At 41.2% G+C, this 25,074-nt stretch overlaps 1 protein-coding gene and 1 pseudogene across 2 annotated transcripts in view; one reads left to right on the top strand and one right to left on the bottom strand.

Annotated features, from left to right (window-relative positions):
- Positions 1 to 25,074, bottom strand: part of LOC127574100 (deubiquitinase DESI2) — a 148,840-nt gene that overhangs the window by 37,378 nt on the left and 86,388 nt on the right. The window lies entirely within an intron of this gene.
- Positions 9,173 to 9,269, top strand: LOC127578987 (uncharacterized; annotated as a pseudogene).

The following is a 25,074-nucleotide window of genomic DNA, read 5'->3' as shown; positions in this document are numbered from 1 at the left end:
TGTTTAAGCTGCAATTGTAAGGAAACTGAGATGTATGGGGGCGGGAGATGGTCCAGTTTAACTACATTTGGTAATGCATCATTTTTTGCCAGAGCTTGCTTCATTGCCTTAGGGAGTTGGGACTAAAGTCCAGAGTATTTATCGACTTCAATTTCTATATGGGTTTTCTACATCAATGATGTTATTGGCGAATTAATCTCAAACTCACTCACTGTTACATTTCCAACCTATCACGGTTTCTTTTAATTACTTCTCAATGAAGATAAAAAACTTTCTGTTCAGTGCAAAATCCAAGCAAGTGATTGAACGCATCTGAAAGTTGGTACATACTTAGCACATTTGCAATGCAAATTACTTTTATTCATTGTATTCTCGGTCTTATGTTTTATCACACTGTAATGTAATGAAAAAATTGCAATCAGTTTTCCTGTTCTGCATTCTAATTTATTGTTATTCAGCTATAGTTTATTTGCTTTGAAGGCAATTACAGCAACTGATATTGTAGCCTTCACAAGAAAGAAACACTTGGATGCCACAGCTTTTTTGTCACAACATTTCACAGTTACCCTCATCTTGATTGCTCACAGGCAAAGGTCAGATCTTAAATAAAAACAGAAAATGCTGGAAATGTCTCCACCCTACAAGAATAGCTCTGTTTCCTTTTCTACAGATGCTGCCTGACTTGCCAAGTGTTTCCAAGTGTTTTTGTTTCCGATTTCAAGCATTTTTGACTTCAAAGCCAAATTTTGCCTTACAAATCCATTGCCAAACCTTGTATGTCCACCTCTCCCCTCAGTAAACCTAAGTGTCACAGAAACCTTCCTCCACGCCCTGGTTACCTTCAGATCCAGCTCCTCAGAGGCTGTAATCTACACTTCTGTCTCCTGCCGCTTCTGGAGAAAGGGGTTCATTAAGAGCAATGGTGACAGTGTAAATGAAAGTAAGGAAATAGCAGATGTTTAAATACGTCAGTGGTTACTATGGATGAAAAGAGAAGCATCCTAAGAAAAAATAATGTTGAATGGGGGATGGGGGTCCCATCATAATTAACATTATAACAGCATTAAAAAAGAAAATAATGGCCCCAAAGTGTGATAAACCATCAGAACCAGTTGATTTTCAACTCAGGATTTTAAAGAAAATAGTTGAGAACATTGCAGATAATCTATTTATAATGTTCCAAAACTCTGTCACTTCAGGAACCGCCCTCAAAATCAGAAAATCTCATGTTACTCCATTCCTTAAGGAAACCAGGGAATTATAGACCAGTTAGCTGAATGCCTGTTGTTGGAAAAGGACAGAGCAACCTAACACCTTGGAAATTCCCAGCCGACTGAAGGGAGTCAGAAATATTGGTAAATGTTCCAACAAATTTAATTGGATTTCCTAAGGATGTGGGTAAAGTACTGGGCAAGGGAATACTTATGGATGTCAACTATATGGCTTTCCAGAAGAAATGAGAGACAATTAACTCGAAGCTGGAGTTCTTGGAACTGAAGACAAATTATTGAGATACTCAGGAACTGATTAGGAGACTGAGAGCAGGACAAAAAGAGTCAGTAAAATGGGCAGGTGTTCAAACCAGCAGGATGTGGTCAGTGGTGTCCCACACAGCGTTGTTTTGAGGTCTCAATCATTTGCAGTATTTATTAACGACTCAGATGAAACAATGGAGAGCTTCATATCCAATATTGCTTATGGCACAAAGATTGGTGGCATTTTAAATGTTGAACCTGATGGCATAAAACCATGAACATATTAACAGGTTAAGTATATGGCTGAAAGAAGGACAAATAGATTTCAACATAGACAGTTCTGAGGTCATCCAGATTTGATCTTAAAAGAATAATTCAGTGCCTTTCTAAATGGTGAAAACATAGAAGCTTGGATCATTACAATGCTGTGAAGAAATAATTATCAAAAAGGTAGAAGAATGTCGGTCTTTACATTGAAGAATCAAATTACATTACAAAGGGTTATAAACTATGCCATAACTAAGCTGTGACTAGGCCACCACCTAGAGTTGCACCAAGCCTTGGAGAGGTTTACCAGAAAAACACCTTGACTCCAAGTGCTATATTATGAGGGGACGTTCCATAAACTGGGTTTGCACTGACTGTATTTTTAAGGGCTTGAGGCAACTTGCTTAAAAAAAATCAAAATATTTTATTGGAACTGGTGGGGTAAACAGAGAAATACTAACTGGTTGTGTGAGAGTTTAGCATGGAGGAGAAGGGTGAGAGCATACAGAATAAAAAGTCAGACCTTTTGGGTGTGCGGGTGGGAAACAATTCTCTATACGAAGAATGGTAATTCTTGGAGCTTTCCTTTGCAAACATCAAGTGTTGCTATGGATAATTGTTAATTTTGATGTTGATGGATATTTATTAACCAAAGATATTAAGGGAGATGAGGTAAAAGCAAATGGAATTAGATCACAGATTAGCACAATTTCATTGAATGTTGGAACAGGTTGGAGACCTAATTGCTCACTCCAGAACCTTTGCTCTCCTAATGATGATGACAATAATGATTCATAATACTGCAGCCCTCACTCTGGGTGAGTTGACAGCCTCATTCCCAAGGGGAAGCCCCTGCTGGGAATGAGCCTGTTTGGGGGTGTGCCAACAGCCTCAAATCCGGGTGAAATTAGGATGTTCAAGGATTGGATGGACATGCTCCACCTCTGCAGACTCAGGCACTGGTTCCCTAAGCAGTTCAGCTCTATTATCAATTACTTCTAGTTTGTTCAGGCGGTTGGATTTTATACCCCTAGAAGGAGAGGTATTGCAAATTGACTGACTCAATTAAATCACTTCAGTGGCAAATAAAACTCCACGGGACAATGTTTTGCTGGGATTTTATCTATTCCTGTGATACCATTGGCATATATCCTAGAGAAGCAGCATAACTGTGTCTAAGTGAGTAGGAGCAGGGTTGATTATACACTGGCTGTGCTGGGACACTGGCCAAGCATAGCACTGCAAGTGTAGGCAAGTGGAGTTAGACAGATGGCAGCCTGGATTACCTGGCTAGAGATTGGTGCGTAGTATAGCTCCATTTTTTTTTTGATTTGGTGCTAATGTTAGATATATTCAAAATTTTATGTGTGGCTTAAAAATGAGCAGATTCATTTTATTTGTTTAAGTTCTACAATGGAGGATTGCTAAAGTGAGGTATTAGTCACAGATAATGACCTGCCTTTGAATTATTAATGATCAAAATGAAATCAGGAGCTTTTCCTAAAGTAAATGAATTTGATTTTGTTCCTTTGGTTAAATAAATATAAAGGGAACACTTACTTATCTGGTCTCATGCCTAGGGAAGGTGCACTTTTCAGTTTTGCAAAAATTTAATGTATTTACTTGCAAATTATATGATCGGTTTTGTGAATATATAAGTGAGCCATGAAAAACTCACTGTACCAATTGGTGTGACTTTTGATACATTGTTGTACCTGATATTTCCATTGGTTAAGAGTTTAGTGGGTTCAGTAAAGGATGTTCTATTGATAGCTCTACATTTGAAATCTGCCTTTGCAAGCACTCACACTAAAAAGTCAACAGTCCACAGCAATGGCTGTGATCCACAGCATAAACTTGGCTAAATTGATGAAACCCGGATTCATATTTTGATCCTCTACTGCTGCATTCTGACTGACTTCAGTTTCAGTACTTGTTCTAAGCTGGAAGAAAAATGTTCAATATCTTCCCTCATGCTAATCTCACATCAGGAAAGAAACACATTTTACTCAAGGAAACAATTTGGTTTCCCACAGTTTTTGGTACATTACAAAATGATGCAGGCAGTTTATGCTTTTACTTGACATCATCACCCAAAAGGTGGCTCCACTCCAGGATTGACCAGATGGAGCCTCTTACCTTGGAAGCGCAGCAAGAGGGCTGGGCTGCAGGTGAGACTGAAACAACGTGGGTTCAAGAACCCACCTCCCCAGCTAACATCGAGGCCATTGAGAACAAAGTTGATGAACTAAGGGCAAGACTGACCTACCAAAGAGAACTGAGGGACTGTTGTGTGCTATATCTGTGTGCTGTGGACAGCATGGCATCGTAGTGGTTAGCGTAATGTTATCACAGTGCCAGCGATCAGGGTTCAACTCCCACTGCTGTCTGTAAGGAGTTTGTCCGTTCTCCCCGTGACTGTGTGGGCTTCCTCCAGGTGCTGTGGTTTCCTCCCACATTCCAAAGACGTACGGGCAGGTTTACATGGGTTTAAATGGTCGGCGCAGACTTGTTTGACCAGAAGGGCCTGTTACTATGCTGCATAAATAAAGTTTTTTAAAAAAATCTCACCAAAATGTGGCTTACACCTGCTTCACCTGACTGCACCATGCACTTTCTGACCAACAGACCACAATCAGTGAGGATAGGCAGCAACACTTCTGCCAAAATTATTATCAACACTGGTGCCCCACAAGGCTGCGTCCTCAGCCCTCTACTCCCTATACACTCATGACTACGTGGCCAGATTCTGCTTTAACTCCATCTACAAGATTGCAGGTGATACCACCGTAGTGGACTGTATCTCAAGTAATGATGAGTCAGAGTACAGGAAGGAGATAGCTTAGTAACATGGTGTCATGACAACAACCTTCCCGACAATGTGAGCAAAACAAAAGAGCTGGTCATTGACTTCAAGAAGGGGGGAGGGTACATGCTCCTGTCTACATCAACGGTGCTGAGGTTGAGAGGGTTGAGAGCTTCAAGTTCCAAGGAGTGAACATCACCAATAGCCTGTCCTGGTCCAACCCCGTAATGCCACGGCCAAGAAAGCTCACCAGCACCTCTACTTCCTAAGGAGGCCAAAAAAATTTGGCATGTCCCCTTTGACACTCACCAACTTTTATTGATGCACCATAGAAAGTGTCCTATCTGGCTTGGTATGGCAACTGCTCTGCCCATGACCGCAAGAAACTGCGAAGAGTTGTGGACACAGATCAGCACATCACGGAAACCAATGTCCCCTCCATGGACTCTGTCTATACCTCTCACTGCCTCGGTAAAGCAGGCAGCATAATCGAAGACCCCTCCCACCCCAGACATTCTCCCTTCTTCCATCTCCCATTGGTAAGAAGATACAAAAGCCTGAAAGCATTTACCATCAGGCTTAAGAACAGCTTCTATCCCACTGTAATAAGACTAGTGAACGGTTCCCTAGTACGATAAGATGGACCCTTGACTTCACAATCTACCTCATTATGACTTTGCACCTTATTGTCTACCAGCCCTGCACTTTCTCTGTAGCTGTTACACTTTATTCTGCACTCTGTTAATGTTTTACCTTGTACTACCTCAATGCACTGTGTAATGAATTGATCTGTATGAACAGTATGCAGGACAAGTTTTTCACTGTACCTTGATACATGTGACAATAATAAACCGATTCCAATTGTAAAAAGAAAGTCATTCATTGTGTCATGTGGAACAATAAATCATGGAGCTAAATTAATAATTGCAGAAGATTAGCGACCATCAGGAAATTGGTTCAGACACTTCCATACAAGATCATCAACACAGCGAAAGACACATTTTGGTCTGCCTGAAACTTGTTTGTCTTCCAGTATAAGGAGATGCCTGCAAGTGAATGCTGCCGACTGCCACATTCCAGGCTGCAAGAGTACGTGCACTGGAGATGCACTGGAGGTCAGTGCAGCCAACGCAAGTGCTTTATGGGGAAGGACCACAGTCTAGGGTTGTGCTGCCATTGAACACTGAGGGACAAGGCCCCGCGTAACAGCCTCTCAAACACTTCACAGGTGTTTCAGGAGGAAATATGAGTGGTGTTGATGCATTGTAAGAAAATATAATGAATCTATGGTACCATGAATGGAGAGAAAGACATGTGCCAATTGTATTTCCTGTATATATTATGAATGAAATATATGTTTGAAATAAAATAACATGATTCTCCTTGGTGCTGCTGGTGCTTACATCGCATCAGCCATGGTACCATCGCTTGTACTTTGCATGATTTCTGGCAGCAATTGACTCTCCTGAGGAAACGTAGGACCTTTGCTATTCACTCACAAAAGGTCCAAGAGAACATCATGAAGACAAAAGAGACTGCAGACACTGAAATTTGGAACAAAATGCCAGGAACATCATGCCAGGAATCAGCAATGAAATATCAGGGAAAGGGTCTACATTGATGTCACGCACACGGCATCTGCCCGTCCCACTTCAATGTGGAACATTACGTGCGGTAATTCACCCCTTTAGTGAAAAAAATCAGTGCTGAGCTACATCTTTGCTCAACTTGGGGCCATTCACAGTCTAGAATTAGATCAGAGCAGTTCTTCGTATGAGGTAGGAGCACCCAGAAACATTGAAGGATTTCCCTCCCCTCCAGAGAAGCCTTGTCTGCTGCTACACCTCCACTGCCATTGAGAGAGTTCTGCAAGTGCTGACTCACTTCCCAGTGGAACATATACTTGGCGCACCAATAGAGGGTGAACTCCAATTGCTGGGCATTTAGGTTTTGCTAATGAGATTTATCACCTTCAGTCATCATACTCTTTCATGGCCAAGTATTTCAGAGAATACAGTGAGCAGTGCCATTACACAATGCATACTGACTTCAGAGCTCATCTGCCGGAAACAAGAAGCAAACAAAAGCCTTGCCCTTCACTGCACCTCATGCCAAAGGGGCAACTTCTGAGGTTGTGACTTTGTGACCAATGTCTGCACAACAACTTAACCCCTAACATAGCAACCTAACCCCTGTGCTATCATATCCCCCCATACTCCATCTGAGTGGCAGCAAGGAGGCAAAACACCTGCTAGTTTGCTTTGGCATTGTAGGGCGAAGGCTAACCTTGGTCCAGGACACTGGAGGAACTCTCTTCCTTTTCTTCAATTGGTACCAGGAGTTTCTTTATACCTAGCCGTGTAGCCAGATCTGGCCTCAGTTTAATATCACAGCTGAAAGACAGCACTCCCAACAATGCAGCTCTTTCTTGGCACTGCACTGCAGGAGCATCTGGAGTTATATACTCAAGTTTCTGGCGTGAGAAGGAGGAGAAAGAACCGTGCTACCATGAAGGAAAGTTGAGCAATTTTAATCAACGTAATTGATTCAATAACTGCCACCACACCTGCTGTCAAGATGAGTCTGAGCAGAGAAATGAGCAGGGGATGCAACGGGCTGTCTTTCTTCTCGACTTCCCAGCATCCTCAGAAACTGACACATTATTCGGTATAGTCAACCAACATAATTTTAGTTTATGTGTAGCCTAACCTTGAAAAAGCCTTTGTGTGTCCAGCTCATCAGTATGCTGCTCCTTCCTGTGTGACTGTGAGATACAGTAAGTGTCAGTATTAATAATTACTCTGACAGGCCCACTATCAGAAAAGTGCAGCTTTTCATTCTACTCCACCTAATCCATAAATCAAATAGATGGGCTATCCCTGCTTACTTAAGAGATAAACTTGTGTTTTTTAGGAAACAGCTTGTACTGACAGTGTGAACTGAATTAAAGTCAGCATAAGGCGCACCCATGAATCAAACAATCTTACTCCATATAAGAAAGACCTGCATTTATTTTGCACCCAAAAAGGTTTACAGCCAGTGAAGGACTTTTTTAAGTGCAGCCACTAATGTAATTAGTCGAAGCCAATTTGTGCACAGTAAGTTCCAAGGAACAGCAATACGATCATCACCAGAAAATGTGTTTTATTGATATCGACTGAGGGGTAAACTTTGGCCTGGATATGGGGGAGAACTCTTCTGTTTTTTTGAGTGAAATTTTTCATTCTTGGTTATTTATTATTCATCCCTGATCGCCCCTGAAATGAGCAGCTTGCTAGGCCATTTCAGATGGCCATTAAGAGTGTACCACATTGGTGTGTCTGGATTCACATTGAGCTCAGGCCAGGTAAGGACAGTTCCCTTCCCTGATTGGTATTAGTAAATCATGTGGAGTTTTGCAACAATCCAGTGTTTCATGGTCATCTTTACTGAGACTACCACTTTATTTCATTACTTATATTTAAATTTGCCAGCAGCTGTGGTGGGGTTTGAAATCATACCTCCACATCAACAGTCCAGGCCACTGGATACCAATCAAGTAACTTAACCCCTATGATGTCGTGCCCCCATACTCCATCTGAGAAAACATATGGGGCCTTGATTTGGAAGTTAACACTGAATTTGCTTCCATATGACAATGGCTCAGTGTGTAAAATTAAATTCTCTTCATTCCCCTTCTAGTATTTGGTAACATCACCCTGCTTCAGCTCATCTGCTTCTAGTCTTTATTAGCCCAAGATCTGACTAGCTCATCCCTCTCAAAGTCTCCCACCCTTCATGCTCTGTATGCCTGAGCTTATCTAAACTTTCACCTACAGCAACCTCTCCACCTCTGTACCCCTCTTTCTCTCCTGCTATATAAAATTATGAGAGGCATCGATAGGGCAGACGGTCAGGGTCTTTTCCCCAGAATGGAAATTTCAAATACATGTCAAATATCAAATACCAAAGGGTATAGGTTTAAGGTCAGAGGGGGAAAGTTTAAACGAGCTCTATGAGGCAAGTTTTTTACACAGAGAGTGGTAGGTGACTGAAACCCACTGTCAGGGAAATTGGTAGAAACAGATATGATAGCAATATTTAAGAAGCATTTGGATGGACACATGAACAGGTAGGGAATAGAGGGACATGGGCCTCATGCATACAAATGGGATTAGTTAGATTGACATCATGGCGGGCCAAAGAGCCTGTTCCTGTGCAGTACTGCTCGAAATTCTGTACTTTAAGACATTCAAAATCTACCTCTCTGACCATGCTTTTAGCCATCTCTCCTAACGTATGCCAATGCATCAGGTGTAGTATGACAGTCTACCTGCGAGTATAAGAATTTTAGTGGCCTTTTAAAATTTTGGTCCCACAACAAATACCATCACAAAGGACATTGGACATCATCAAAAAGACCTCCCAGTGAGAAATATAAATCAAAAAAATACTAATTTAGCACTTTGGATACTTTTTGTTCTGAATGCAAATATCTCAAAAGATTACTCAGGAAACAGAGTTCCGATGCCCTAAAAGACACACAGTAAGCACAAAGAACAGTTTGCTACAAGAGATCATGGTTTTAACCTAATTCCTTGCAAAACCCACATCAAGTATGATCTGGCTAGCTACGTTAAGCAGAGTGAACTCACAAATGCTAAAAACTGGAATGATGCAGAGAAGATTAGCATGGATTCTGTGCAAGGATGACAAATAAAAGCATGCTTTTCATAATCTCTGCTGACTCTGCTCAATAGGATTGAGCAAAGTCACCCCGGAGTTATGAAAGTGAAACCATGTTTGACTAATCTACAGGAGTTCTTTGAGGATGTGACTCATAGAATAGACAAGAAGAGACCAGTGTGTGTGGTGTACTTGGATTTTCAGAAGGCGTTTTTTAAGGAGGTTGGTAAACAAGGTTAGACAACACAGAATCAGGGATAATGCATTGACCTGGACTGAGAATTGGTTAGTAGATAGAAAGCAAGGAGTGGGAATAGGCAGGTCTTTCCTAGGTGGGGTAATGCAGAGATCAATGCTTGGGCCCCAGATAGTCACAATCTATATCAATGATTTGGCTGAGGAGACAAAATATCGTATGTCCAAGTTTGCTGATGATACTAAACTAAGTGACATTGTAAATAGTGAGGAGGATATAAAGAGACTTCAGGGTGAAATATAGGCAAGTTAATTGAGTGGGCAAGATCATGGCTACTGGAATATAATGTGGAAAATTGTGAAGTCATCCACTTTCATGCACAAAATGGAAAAGAAGAGAATTTTTTAAAATGGTGACATATCCGGAAATGTTGATGGAGACACAAGAGACTACAGATGCGAGAATCTGGAGTAACAAACAACATGCCGGAAGAACTCATGAAGGGTCTCAACCTGAAACGTCGACTGTCCACTTCCCTCCATAGATGCTGCCTGACCTACTGAGCTCCTCCAGCATCTTGTTTGTTGCTCCAGGAAATGGAGATGTTCAAAGGGACCTGAATGTCCTTGCACGCAAGTCACTAAAACTAACCTAGTGATGTAGCAAGCAATTAGGAAGGCAAATGGTATGTTAGTCTTTATTATGAAGTACAGAAGTAAAGATGCCTTACAGCAATTATATAGGGTCTTGGTAAGACCGCACCTACATTATTGTGTCATTCTGGGCACCTTGCCTAAAAAAGAATGTACTTATCACAGAAGAAATGCAGCAATAACACATCAGACTGGTTCCTGGGATAGTAGTGTTAAGCTCCAAAATGGGAGCAGTGGTATCAAATCACTGTTGCGGGGTGATTGAGCTCATGGTCTGTCTACTCTGAATACTTTGATGGACATCACCTGTCCTTAGGTCATCAGTGCCACCAACCTCAAAACATACATAAGCTTGAGAATCCACTTTGCAACAAGTTTGGTATTGAATTACTGAGCCAAATTTTACGGTCCCAAAATTAGTATTTTTATTTCTTTGAGATGATCTTAACCCTGTCAGCTGTTAACAATTTATTGATTGCATGCCTTGGCAGTTGATTGGAAGTAGCTCTGAGCAAACAAGGACAAGAGCAGTCTATATAAGGAAATGACTGGTTGAAAAAGATACATGCTTAGCTGCAGCAGCGTATGTACAGTTTTGCAACAGCTACACATTGCACTAAGTTTCTGAAATTCCGAATTTTGTAAGTACAATCTACAATATATTGTGAAAATAAAAATAGTAACAGAAAGTATTAGAAACACTCAGCAGGCCAGGAAGGATCTGGGGAAGGAGAAACAGAGTTAATGTTACAGGTCAATGACCTTTTGTCTGACTTGCTGAGCATCTCCTGTAATATATTCTGTTTAGTGTTAGCAATCGAGAATGGATTTCCTTCTCATTGAGTTTCTATTGATGCACGGCACACATGCAGATCAGCCCTTCAAAGAAATGGGTATCATTGAAGGATCGCGAATAGAATAACACAGCAGTAGATTTCAATGTTCCACTGACCTTGATTCTGTTAATGGTTGCTTGAATTCCCTGCAAGTGATTGATTCTGCCAAAGTTAAAGTAAAGCCTTATTATAGCCCGTTGTGATTACCAATCCAAATCACTGACAGGCTAACCTAGAGCTGAAGAACCTTTACATGAGAGGTCCCTGTAACACAGCCAGGTGACTTGAATCAAAAATACCACTTGTAGAAGAACGCATACATTACTGTTATCAACTCCCATGGCTGATTTGATAGGGCGATGAATGTTGGCTTTCAGGATTCTGCTGTCACAGAAGGTAAAGCCTTCTTGATTGACCTCAGCAGGCCTGATCTGGTCATCCTATTTCTCCTCTTATTCATCTCATTACATCAGTTTCCAGAAAGACGTGTAATTATCTCTTTAATCTATCTATACTGTGCCTTTTGAATGGCCATCTGTAATAATGTATCACACAAACTCTATTGCTCTCTGTGTAAGTGTTAAAGCAATGATTATGTTGTTTCATTAAGAAGTATAATGGACAGAAATATGTCTGAGCCCATATACAGCCTGATAGCTAAATAAAATTAAAAGCTGACTGTCTGAAATAATTATATGTGCTTAAAGGTAAATAGGTAGAAAAAGATACCAACAAGCATACTAGTTTCTCATCTGTCCTCATACTATCATGGAAAACATGAAAGACATAAGAAGTCTGATTAACAATTCATTTGTATTACCCATTACATTCTACTATGCATTCCCAATTGTATCCTTTTCCTTCATTACTGTACTTACTCTGCACAGTTTATTTAAAGCCATCCTCGTGATCACTCCATATATCATTTCACTCCCTGCCTTCCTTGCCAAATGTGCCCTTTTGCACACCTGTGTGCTTTATCCTGTTAAATTGCACCACTAATGTCAAGTATATACAACTGGACATGAGAAAGCACCTAACAAATATCAAAAGAAATATTAAACCATCATTTCCTCTGGACAAACAGTGGATGACATATAATGTATTACAAACTATATATAATCAAAAGAGAGAGATGGCACAAATCCAACAGTTCACCGTTCTGCCCAGAATACTAATTGAAGCCAGCTCATTAGCAGTCATGATATTGACAGTGTGGTTCTCTTATCCCACACAGGGCTGGCATTAGGCTATAAAAAGTTCAGCTTTATTAATTACTCTTTGATGAGAAACAATTTCATGAAAATTAATCATCCATCAGGACTTACAATGGGTGAGAATTCTTCTAACATTTAACAGTAAACTACTGAGGTATAGTTACATCTGTTGCTGGAAGATTGAATCTTCTCCACTGTAGTCCTTGAGCAAGTAGATTTAAATCCAGCCCACAAAAAATAGTTTCAATTAGCTGTTGGTTAAATGAATATTAATTGTGGGCTATGATTTTTTTTCTCCCCATTAACTGTACAAAGCAGCAACAATTAAATTTGAATCAATTTCAATTGGGGGTGGCACGGTAGCATAGTGGTTGGCGTGATGCTATTACAGCGCCAGCGATTGGGGTTCAATTCCCGTCGCTGTCTGTAAGGAGTTTGTTCGTTTTCCCCGTGTCTGCGTGGGTTTCCTCCGGGTGCTCTGGTTTCCTCCCACATTCCAAAGACATACAGGTAGGTTAACATAGGTTTAAAATGGGCGGCAAGGCCTCGTTGGGCTGGAAGGGCCTGTTACCGTGCTGTAAATAAAAGTTTAAATCTGTAATGAGAAAAATAATGTCAAACACCAATGTTAGTGTTTTGATGAATCTTGATTGGGTATCATTGGAAGTTTGCACTCAAAAGCTTTCCAAATTCATTTCAACTTGTAAGATTCATTTTGTGAACCTGGACACTGAAGTAAGGCCAGCATTTATTTGCCCTGGAGAAGGTGCTGGTGAGCTGCTGAAGATAATTTGAAATATTGGTGCCTATTTGGAAGGGAGTTCCAGGATTTTAGACCAGCAACAAGGAAGAATTGGTAATATCCAAGTCAGAATGGGGTTTGACTCAGTGCATCTCTGAACTGTCGGATATATTTAAAATATCTTTGATCAGAATTTATATCAACCTAAAACTTTTCAGTTTCCCCACAAAGAAATATCCAAAGAGAGTTAACCTCCCCATCAGTACATGAAATAGGTCCCTTTCTTCGAATCTACCTTCATGGGATCATACATTGATAATGTACAGTGGAATGACATTCAGTCATGTCACTATTGAGCTATTCAATTTGGCCAACTCCTCTGTTCTTTCCACATAATTCTGGATTTTTTTCTTCTCAAGTGTTAATCCCTTTTGAAAGCTGCTATTGAATCGGCTTCCACCAATCTTCAGGCAGTGCGCTCTTGATCAACAAAGCTTGAGGCTTAGAAAAAAATGTCCCTGCATATTGGTTCTCATTCTTTTACCTTACACCCATATCCTCTGGAACTAGTTTTTCTTCATTGATTCCATCAAAACCATTCATAATTTTCAACAACTTGATCAAATCCATTAACTCTCTCTGCACAAAGAACATACACAGCCTCTCCAGTTTTCTTACATCAGTAAAGACCTTCATCACCGGTACTTTCCTAATCAATCTCTTATGCACCCATTCAAAGCCTTGACATCATTCTCAGAGATGCCCAGTTTTGTGCGTAATGCTGTGGGTGATATCTAATACTGCTTTATAAGTGTTTCACATACCTTCATTTTTTTCTATTCCCTGTGTTTATTAATAATGCCAAGAGCCTCATTTTCTTTCAACAGCTTCCTCAACATCTCCTGCCATTTTTAAAGAGTTCTTTTGATATGCAACCCACCCCCATCCCACCCCAGGTCTCTCCGTTCCTGGATCCCCTTTAAAATTATACAATTTATATTTATCTCCTCCTCTTTAATAACAAAATGTATTACTTTATACTTCTCTGGGTTAAATTTCATCTGCCATGTGCTAGTCAATTTTACCAGTGTTTTGATACCTTTCTACGATCTGTTACCATCCTCCTTGTCATTTCTGAGTGCACATTTTGAAGTTATGACTAGGTCAGTAATATATTTCAAATAGAGCAGTACATCTAATACAGATTTTTAATACAGACAAATTGTTTGAGCAGATTTCTACAGTAAGTGATGGTGAGCTACCACAACTTTGTGCACCCACATTAGATTCCAAGAGGAGCCCAACATTAGAACATCCACATGAAAAATACTATGGGAAGCTGAAAGTAATGTTGAATAATTGCTCTCTCAAAATCCATCCATTTAACTCCCTTTACAAAATGCTGGTTGCTGTTGAGACCTTTACTATATACAAAAAGGAATGGTATTGGTATTGGTTTATTATTGTCTCTTGTACCGAGTACAGTGTAAAACTTGTCTTGCATATCATTCGTACAGATCAATTCATTACACAATGCATTGAGGTTCTACAGGGTAAAAACGATAACAGAATACAGAGTAAAGTGTCACAGCTACAGGAAAGTGCATTGCAAGTAGACGATAAGGTGCAAGGTCATAGCAAGGTAGATTGTGAGGTCAAGAGTCCATCTCATCATATAAGGGAACCGTCCAATAGTCTTATCACAGTGGATAGAAGCTGTCCTTGAGCCTGGTGGTGGTATGTGCCCTCAGGCTCCTGTATCTTCTGCCTGATGGGAGAGGGGAGAAAAGAGAATGACTCGGGTGGGTGGGGTCTTTGATTATGCTGGCTACTTCACCAAGGCAGCGAGAGGTATAGACAGAGTCCATGGAGGGGAGGTTTCCATGATGCGCTAGGCTGTGTCCACAACTCTCTGCAGTTTCTTGTGGTCCCGAGCAGAGCAGTTGCCATACCAAGCTGTGATGTCTCCAGATAGGATGGTTCCTATTGTGCATTGATAAAAGTTGGTGAGTGTTAAAGGGGGTATGCCAAATTTCCTTAGCCCCCTAAGGAAGTAGAGGCGATGGTGAGGAAGGATAATTACCTATTTTTTGGAACTTCATTACTTCCTTCAAATGAGTAAGTTCATAATCTCCTTGCATGTTAGTACTGGGATCATGATCTAATATGTAATTGGACGGGTTCAGAATTCCCTGCATTTACTTTGTTTGCTCTCTGGATTCAGAATCACAGTTTCTATGAATAGAACAGTAATTCTGAATCCAAGGAGAAAACAAAATAAGTGCAGGGAATTACAAGCACACTCCATTTAGACATTGGATCATGATCCCTGTACTAAAAGGCCAGGAGAATATGAGACCATAAATGCATAGAAATTCATTCATGTTCACTTGTGCCAAATTTGCTATACAGTACTGAGTGTGTGCGACAGTCCACTTCTTGAAATTCAATGCAATCAAGTCTTGGAAACAGAGCACAATGTGCAGATGCTTCCATGTTGTGCCGTTAACTCGTCACTGGGGACAAATTTCTATACTGGACATATAATCTGAAAAGATTTTCGTTATCATTGTAGATTTTGGGTAGCCAATGGTACATCAACCTTCACCTAAAAAAGAAGAAAGACCTTGTATAGCATCGTACCATGTTTTGCTGTATTAAACATTCCAACATCCAAAGAACTGATCTTAGTGTCAAGCAATTATTCTTAAATAGGAAAAACATGTTAACTATTTTCCATTTTACAAGAGGCAACAATCAGGAATGAGATGCATGAGGTTAATCTGTTTTATTGACATTGATGGAGTGAACAATATTGGCTGAAGCAATAAGAGAATATGAAGCAGTATTGGGCCGGGCAGAACTGGCTTTGGCTTAATGTAAGGTGGCCTTTGCTAAATCCTCAATTAAAATGAGAGTAGAAAGAACCACATTAAGACATTTATCATACCGTAGAATATATAAAGAAGACAATTGATGAAGACCCTCCCTTTAATAAGGTAGGACAATGGAGTAATGAGTTCCTTACGAGTTCTAACCACTGGAAGCTGTAATGTGATTGACGTGGAAATCTGGCATGGTGGATTTAGTTCAATCCAAGAAAATTACATTCATCTTGTTACTCTACGATATGGTACAAGCAAACCTTTCATTGATCAGACAATAAACAGTGTCACAATAGGAAAAGGAAGTAGTTTTTATTCAGAAAGTGTTTCTTTATGCCAAAAATAGATTACCTTTGGAGGAAGAGGTCATTAATGAATACACATATTGATCTGCATCTGACTCTTCCCATTTTTAGTAGAAATTTTGTCTGCATTACTTTCACTTTCTGCTTTGTCCTGCTATCTTTCAAGAATTACTTCCTTGAAATGGATGTTGCTGAAATCGATAGCATGCAGTCAAATTAAAAAGGTTGGCTTAAAATGACAAAGAGCTTTGATTTCCTTTGCCTGGATAGGTACGTTGAAGAATTGGATGACAACTTTCTTCCATCTGCAGACATTGTAAAGTCCAAGCGAAGGACCAAAGTGAGATGATAAGTTAAATTAGGAAACTGTGATTAAATATCACCAAGCTTGAGAGTAAAATGGCTACAAAACAACATTAAAGGAGGTGAGGAGTTAAATAGTCTGAAGAGCCTGGGTGTTGTTTTCAAGACTGAATGAAGGTTGGTGGACTTCATTGCAAGGTTCTTCCATGAACCACAGGTGGTGAAAGGGCAGCAGATAGATCCATGTTTTGTGCACTTGTAATGCAATTTTTAGGTCTTTTGTTTCAGAGTCCTTATTGACCAAAGTGCATCAGGCAATGAGTTGGAGGCCAGGCAGGGTGTATGACACAGGGCAAATGAAGTAATTACAATCAGAAAACAGAATTTGTTCAAAAGAGCAGAGGGAACAGAAACCACAGCAAATTCTCCCAATAAAAACAGGGTGATGTCTTCAGAAGATCACAGAGAATTCAAGATAGCCACATATAAATGGTGTGCATGAAGTACTCACAGGTACTGATAGCAGTTTAATCACTAAGTCTGCTTGAAAGGAATCTTACTCAGTCATCTCCACTTTGAATTGTTGTACAACGGTCACGTTATGTGACTTTATTCTTTTTGATTTCTTTTGCTGGGGTAATGACCGAGACTGGCAATATCCACTTTTGAATTAAAACTAAGGGTATGTATGTGTGGAAGTTTCTTCCTTGGCCCAAAACCAGAATTAATTCATGTGCTTTCTTGTATCACAATAATGAGATATGTGAAATTATAAACTGTTACAACCAAGCCTCACTGAAAAGAACCCTCATGAAATATGCAGTTTAAAAAAGGAGCTGGAACCAAACTCAGGAAACTTTGTGATCTATTGTTTGTTAAATTACAACTTTTTACTTGCATCTTTCATCACATTCCTAAGCTATCCAGCTCCATCTTAAAACAATTACTTGACATGGCCTTAGTGGTTTTAACAGGGACTGTGTTCCATAAACCACAAGGAAATAGAGGTTACTAGAGGGATGCTGGGGTATGAGGAAAAGGGGATGTTTCTTCTCCTGATCCAATTTATGTAACTAGATTCAAATGATGGCTGGGATGGGATTTGAATTTGGGTTGCTCAAGTTGAAAATTCAGTGAGAACTTGGCATTGATAGCAACTCTGTATCAGATTTAGCTGGTTGCCGAATTATAGCAAGCACCAGGATTTGAGTGGGTTATCTGGGCTGAGGGCTCACTACTGCGTCACCCTGTGCATGAGACACAGACTGAGCACCTATGAAGTAGACATAAAAGATCCTCCAACTCTATACCAATGGGAGTATGAAAGTTCCTTGTCACAGATCTTCCCTCAACACTCAGCATCAAAAGTCAATCAACAGGTCATGTGCATCCTATCCATTTGTGTGACCTTGCCGTGCAGAACGTTGCTGCAGAAGCACCTCAAAGAGTAACCCAAACTGTGAAGCACTTCAGGATGTCCAAGGTGATGTGAAATACTGCAGTACAGTCACGTGCTTTCTCCATGTGTACTGCTCAATGTCACTGAGCTTTCATTGCAACCAAGAGGAACAATGTAAGGGAACCATCAAAGTGGAACATTTGCTGTTGTCTTAACTATTTCATGCCAAGTGGGATAACAAAGGGAATCAACTGCAGAGGAGGTAACTGGACTTCCATACCTTATACTGTACCATGCCTGCAGCAACTGTATTTCTTTTTGTGCTGCTTCTGATAAATCTCAACGTATACCTACCAGTGTGAGATCGGTTGTGAAGAGGGACACTCATCCTCCTCAAGCTGCAATGTACTGATCTTAATCACTGATGCAATAGGATATGAAGCAAGATTGAAATATGATTAATATGCTTTGTTTCTTCACACTGGCAACAATTTATTTTGAATTCAATGCAGCATGAATCCAGTTGAGCAAAATAGGCAGAAATATCTAGATAAGGTTTCTAAAAGTTTATCAATTGCTGTCTAGGGCTGCCATTGTAATGATTAGAGATGAGGGCAGAATTATATTTGAAATATCATCCATAAAGACATGTAATATAGCCTGTAATTATGCACATTTGCTAATCCATTGTGGAATAATCATATTCAATTTTGGGGGAGACATTGACCAATTAACATTAATTTACCTCAGCTCCTTGAGTAATACAAGTGAAGATAACTTTCTATTCAAAAAGAGTTGGCAACAATAAAATATTGTTGTTTTATCGGAGGTCATCTGTTTGCTTTGCAAAAGTAAATCGGCATGCCAAATTCAGCAAAATGGATTAGAACTTCAGTTGCATAAAACTGATTGTTTTTGGCATTATGCAATTGAAAACAGATTTTTTTCCAGAGTGAAATATGATTACAACCATTTCTGGAAAGTTTAATCAGACAGTTATTGACATGAATCACCAATGTGATGCTGATGTGGTTTCCACATTTGGGAACACAATGCCATTGCATCATTTTGGAGTTCTTTGGACTACGTTTTCCTCAGCTTGCCCATTGTTGGGCACTTACAGGACCCATGAACCTATCTGCACAAGCCCAGTTAAGTGAGGCACTTAGCTACGTCCTTGCTCCCTTCCCTCATCATTACATTGTAACCACAACCAGCACAACACCCCCCATTTTCCAGTCAGTATAACACTTTTACCTGAGCCCTTCCCCACCCCAGCCTTCGAAGCCCCTCCCCAATGTGCTCCAGTCCCAATGTACCCCATCTCTCAATCACCTCTAGAAAATATTCCTAATTCCCTCCCATATCAATTGGATGGCCTCCCTCCCCCCCAACACAAAACTAGCTCCCCCCACTTCTATTTTTCTCCTCCCCTGCTCCTTTGTTCACCCATCCAACAACTCATAAGATCATAATATATAGGAGCAGAAATAGGCCATTTGGCCCATTGTGTTTGCTCTGCCATTCAATCATAGCTGATTTTTTTTTCAACCCCATTCTCCCACCTTCTCCCCGTAATCCTTAACCCTGTTACCAATCAAGAACCTATCAATCTCTGCCTTAAATACACCCAATGACTTGGCCACCACAGCCATCTGTGGCAACGAATTCCATAGATTCACCACCCTCGAGCTGAAGAAATTCCTCCTCACCTCAGTTTTAAAGTGACACTCCTTTATTCTGAGGTTGTGCCCTCGGATCTTAGACTCTCCTACTAACGGAGAGTCCACATCCACTCCTGACCTGCCCCTGCCCAGATTCCCCAAAAAAGTAACTACCAATCTTCCTCTCAAAAAAATTGCTATTCCTGACATGTTTCCCCCACAACAAAGTGTGACCCTCTTTCCTCAATTCCCCAACATTCCACAGTCAGTGTCCAGCTCCCAGTTTGTCTCCCCAACTACACACTGCGTGGCTGAGGACCTTCTGCTATATGTAAGGTTGTGCTGATTGAAGAAGACAAAGACCTGCGCCTAAAATTTTTTATGCAGACATTAGGGTGCAGCTGGTTCTCCATTCCCTACCCAAGAAATCAGCCATGGTTCACAACCCTGTGGTCAGGATGTGGTGGGGGGGAAGGTTGTCGCAGTCCAGTGTTTGGGATTGGGTCTCCTGCCCTCAACTCCCCGAAAATCACACTGCCAGTCCCCCACTCCCAATTAAACCTCCCCTCCATAAGCATCCTACTTCCAATTCCCTAAACAGCAGTAGTTTTGACATCAAATGGCATTAGGGAAATCATTTTGTAGCTGCATACCATGTTGAACACAAAACTTACAAAAATGTAGAAGATAGAGGGAATGTTACACTGTTGGATGCGCTCTATTCTGGAAGAGGTGTTAAACTGGGGTGTCCATCCACTTACCCAAGTGAACGTATAAGATGCAGAGGCACAATCTTGAAGGTGAGCGAGGGACTCCATGGCATCCTGGCTAATATTCACTTAGCAACCCAACATCACAAAGCAGATTATCTGCTCATTATCACATTGCTGTTTGTGGGATCTTGCTGTGCACCTATTATATTTGAAACATGACCATATTTATTTAATTGGCCATGAAATGCTTTGGGATGTCCTAAGGTAACGTACTCTGTACTAACTCAATGTAACTGCACTGTATAATGAATTGACCTGTATGATCGCTATGTAAGACAAGTTTTTCACTGTACCTCGGTACAAGTGACAATAATAAACCAATACCAATACCAATAATGAAATGTTTGTTTTTCCCTTTTTCTGATTGCCTTAAACTCAATTCAGAGTTGTCCACTTACAATATATTGTAACTTACTCATCAACTGTGAAGGTTCAGTGTAATCCATGAATAAGTATGTTTTTTGTATGGTCATTTCACTGACCTTGTTGTCTAGGCTAATTCCCTTTGTAACCTTACAGCTAAGTGCTCTGTGAATCTCAAGAAAATAGGGATGTAAAGGAGTGTAAAAGACAACTGTAGTGCATCTGATCCTTCTCGGTGTCTAGGGCATATTAAGTCTCACAAAGGGTTGCACATTGGAGCAACTAGTAGAGCAATTGACTCACAGTGTAAGTTCAATTGAATTCAATCCTGACCTCAGGAGCTGTCTGTGAAGAGATTGCACAATCTTCCACATGTGATCATGTGGGTTTCCTCCGGGTGCTCTGGTTTTTCTCCCACATCCCAAAAATGTGTGGGTTGGTAGGTTACTTGGCCACTGTAAATTGCCCCAGATGTGTAGGTGAGTGGTGGAATATGGTGGGGGAGGAGGGAGTTGATATGAATATGGAGAGGATTCAAAGAAAAGGTATTAATGAAGGATTAGTCTAAATGAGTGGTTGCTGGTTGGTGCAGACTTGGTGGGCTGAAGGACCTGTTCCATGTTGTATCTCTCTCCATGTCTCATGTACTCTGCTACTAAATTGCTCACTCTCACCTATCCAATTCGTCAGTTTGTTTCCACCCAGTATCCCTTATTAACGGATTCAAAAAATGCCTAATCTGTCCATAAAATAGTTAAATCTTAACTACCTCTTCTACTCTTTTGTACATATCAATTTCTTCCTCTTGCATGATGTTGCAATATTATAATTGAAATTGCCATGATTTCAGCTCCCTGCTCCCTCACAGTCCCAAATCCCCATCCACAGCCTGTAAATATGAATTGTTACGGCTTAGTTTTGTTGGTGAAAGCTTGCTTCTGTCCATCATCAGCACCAGTCTAGCCAAGAATTATAACTGCTTACACTGCAAATCTGAAATAGAAATGCAAAATGTTGGAAAGTGCCAGCAGGGAAGAATGCAGCTGTGCAGAACAACAAAAAATGGCTTGATTACTTTTAAACTCTTTTATTTTGTGAGCAAATACTGTTGTGGGGTTTTACAAAATATCTAAAGCTACCTGAAAAAATAATTCATCTGTAAAACACCCTGGTATGGTAACAGTACATATTCAGGATTCATGTAAGCATTCCTTAATGTTCATTACTTTTGATAATAACACAAATAGCAAAGACTGAACTTGTATCTCACTTAATTTATTGCTAAATAAAAATACCATATCTTGATGGTAAGAGCACTCTGTCAGTGTTATCTCTGATACAGTTTAATGGAACAAGATTTAAAAAACACTTCAGTCAATTGAGGAGTAGGTCCAATTAGTTTAAGTAACACTTGATATGTTGGTGGTACTGGATTCCTGTATTTCCAGCATTTCAAGTGATACTCTGGCCAACTTTCACTGTTGATGACAAAGTTAATGTGATGTATTTTTCTGCTTATATATTCTGATGTATTATGAAGCAATGTTAATTACTTCCCATCCTCCCCCAAACCTGTCACTGTCCAATTTGTGTAATTAACTTAATTGTATTACATCATGCAAGTGTGCTATTATAAATGGACAGTCAAGATACATTTCCAGCTGCCAGCATTTTTGTGAAGAAAATAATTGATGTTTTAGATATCGTAGACCATGCATTTGCAACATGAATATAATAACATAACAATCCACAGGATATATGTCCAGTATGCAACATTCCCAAACTGTTCCAACTGGATCGAGTAGCTGATGTGCGGAAGTATTTCAATCCTAGTGTGAATTAGGAATTACAGAATGTTAAAGTATTTGCCATCTCAATGGCTGCCATTTTAATGGGCTGACTGGGTATCTTGGTTTGGATCAGAGATGTAGATTGAGAACAATGGAGAGAGGCTCTTGTGGAGCATAAACCATAGCTGGGGATAATTTGGCTCAATGGACTGTCTCTACACTATAGATATGGTGTAATTTGTTCTATGAAATGCCCATGGTATATTGTGCTAAATGCACTAGTTAGTAGCACAGCTCATTGTACTAAGCCTCCAAACTTCATTCCATTGAAGGGAATGGAACAATTTTCCAGAGGCAGTGTGCAACAACTACCCACAGCTATACAGCAAGTTTGGCATTATTGACAGAGTTTTTTTAAAATTAAATATTTGATTTTAGTCCAACTTAGAAGTATGAGAGATAACAGGTTGCATCTTCTGGAAGTTTGACAGTGATGCAGTGTGCCACATCACTGCAAGAAGGAGATTTCCGAGTCTGGGGAAAATGCTGTAGTGGGGCTCTTGGTAATACTAAGATAGAGTCAGAGTGACATCTTTTCAATAACCTACTGCTTTGACCAAGCTTTTGCTCATCTCCTAATATCTCCTGGTGATTCTGTTATTTAGTTGCCCTTGAGGTATCTTGGGATGATTTTGCTATATTAAAAGTGCTTTATCAATGGGAGTGGTAATACTGTTGAACAAAAGCCCTATAGTCCCTATAGGGAGATTAACCACAGACATCTTCTACAAACCCACTGACTCCCACAGTTACCTTGACTACACCCCTTCCCATCCTGTCACTTGTAAGGACGCCACCCCCTTCTCCCAGTTCCTCTGCCTCCGCCGCATCTGTTCCCATGATGAGGCTTTCTATTCTAGGACATCAGAGATATCCTCCTTTTTCAGTAACTGATGTTTCCCTTCCATCACCATCAATGCTGCCCTTACTCGTATGCCCTCCACTTCCTGCACATCAGCCCTCACCCCCTCCCCCCACCAACATAACAGGGACAGGGTTCCCCTTGTCCTCACCTACTACCCCACGAGCCTCCGCATCCAACACATGATTCTCCACAGCTTCTGCCACCTCCAAATGGGACCCTACCACCCAGCACATCTTCCCCTCACTCCATCTCTCTGCTTTCTGCAGGGACCGGTCTCTCCAGAACTCCCTTGTCCACTCGTCCCTGCCCACTGATAACCCCCCAGCACTTATGCCTGCAACCACACCAAGTACTACACCTGTCCCTACACCTCCTCCCTCACCACCAGTCAGGGTCCCAGACAATCCTTCCAGGTGAGGCAGCGCTTCACCTGTGAGTCTGAAGGTGTCATTTATTGCATCCGGTACTCCAGGTGTGGCCCCCTGTCCATCGGTGAGACTCGACACAGATTGGGCGACTGCTTTATCGAGCACATTCGCTCCGTCTGCCACAACAGCCAGGAGCTCCCGGTGGCCACCCACTTCAATTCCACATCCCACTCCCATACTGGCATGTCTACCAATGGCCTCCTCTACTGCCACGTTGAGGCCAGAGGCAGGTTGGAGGAAAACACCTCATATTCTGCCTTGGGAGTCTCCAACCTGATGGCCTCAACATCGATTTCTCTAACTTCTGGTAACCCCACCCCTTCTTTTTCTCCCCCCACCCCCCCCCATCTTCTTTGTCTTCCCTTATTCCCGTGGCTCCCTTCCCCCACCTTGATGATCTGCCCATCTCCTCTCCTCCCTCATCCTTTATTCCATGGTCCACTGCCCTCTCCTACCGGATTCCTTTCTCTTCAGCCCTTTGCTTCTTCTACCTATCACCTCTCAGCTTATTACATCTTCCCCACCACGCCCCCTCTCACCTATCACCTGAACTCACCTATTCCCTGCCTGTGTGTGTTCCTCCCCCTACCCCCACCTTCTTATTCTGGCTTCTGTCCTCTTCCTTTCCAGTCCTGATGAAGGGTCTTGGCCCGAAACGTCATCTGTTTATTTCCCTCCACAGATGCTGCCTGACCTGCTGAGTTCCTAATATAAGATATGATATGATATTTATTTATTAGTCACATGTACCTCGAAACACACAGTGAAATACCTCCTTTTGTGTTGCTTGAATGTTCTGGGGGCAGCCCGCAAGTGTCGCCACTCTTCCAGTGCCAACATAGCATGCCCACAGCTCCTAACCCATATGTCTTTGGAATGTGGGTGGAAACTGGAGCATCTGAAGGAAACCCACACAGACACAGGGAGGACATACAAACTCCTTACAGAGAGTGGCCGGAATTGAACCTGCGTCGCTGGTGCTGTAATAGCATTACGCTAACCTCTGCACTACCGTGCCACCCTCCAGCACTTTTTGTGTATTGCCCTGTAGTCCCTGGAATGGGACTCAAACCTACAACACTCTTGACTTCTGATGAGAGCGTTACCAGCCAAGGGGCAGCACAAGGGTATAGCAGGTACAGCTGCTGCCTCGTAGCTCCAGCGACGTGGGTCTGATCCCAACTCTGGGTGCTGTTTGTGTGGAGCTTGCACGTTCTCCATGTGATCACGTGGCTTTCCATTGGGTGCTCCTGTTTCCTCCCACATCCCTAAGATGTGCTGGTGGGTGGGTTACTTGGCTGTGGTAAAATTATCCTCAGCATGGGTGGATGGTAGGAGAATTGGAGGGGGGAGGGGGAAGAGGTGGATGGGTATGTGGAATA

Source organism: Pristis pectinata, chromosome 1 (genome assembly GCF_009764475.1).
Source record: "Pristis pectinata isolate sPriPec2 chromosome 1, sPriPec2.1.pri, whole genome shotgun sequence".
Taxonomy (NCBI): domain Eukaryota; kingdom Metazoa; phylum Chordata; class Chondrichthyes; order Rhinopristiformes; family Pristidae; genus Pristis; species Pristis pectinata.
The sequence above is the reverse complement of the archived record's forward strand: the minus strand, read 5'-3'. Positions and strand labels throughout refer to the sequence as shown.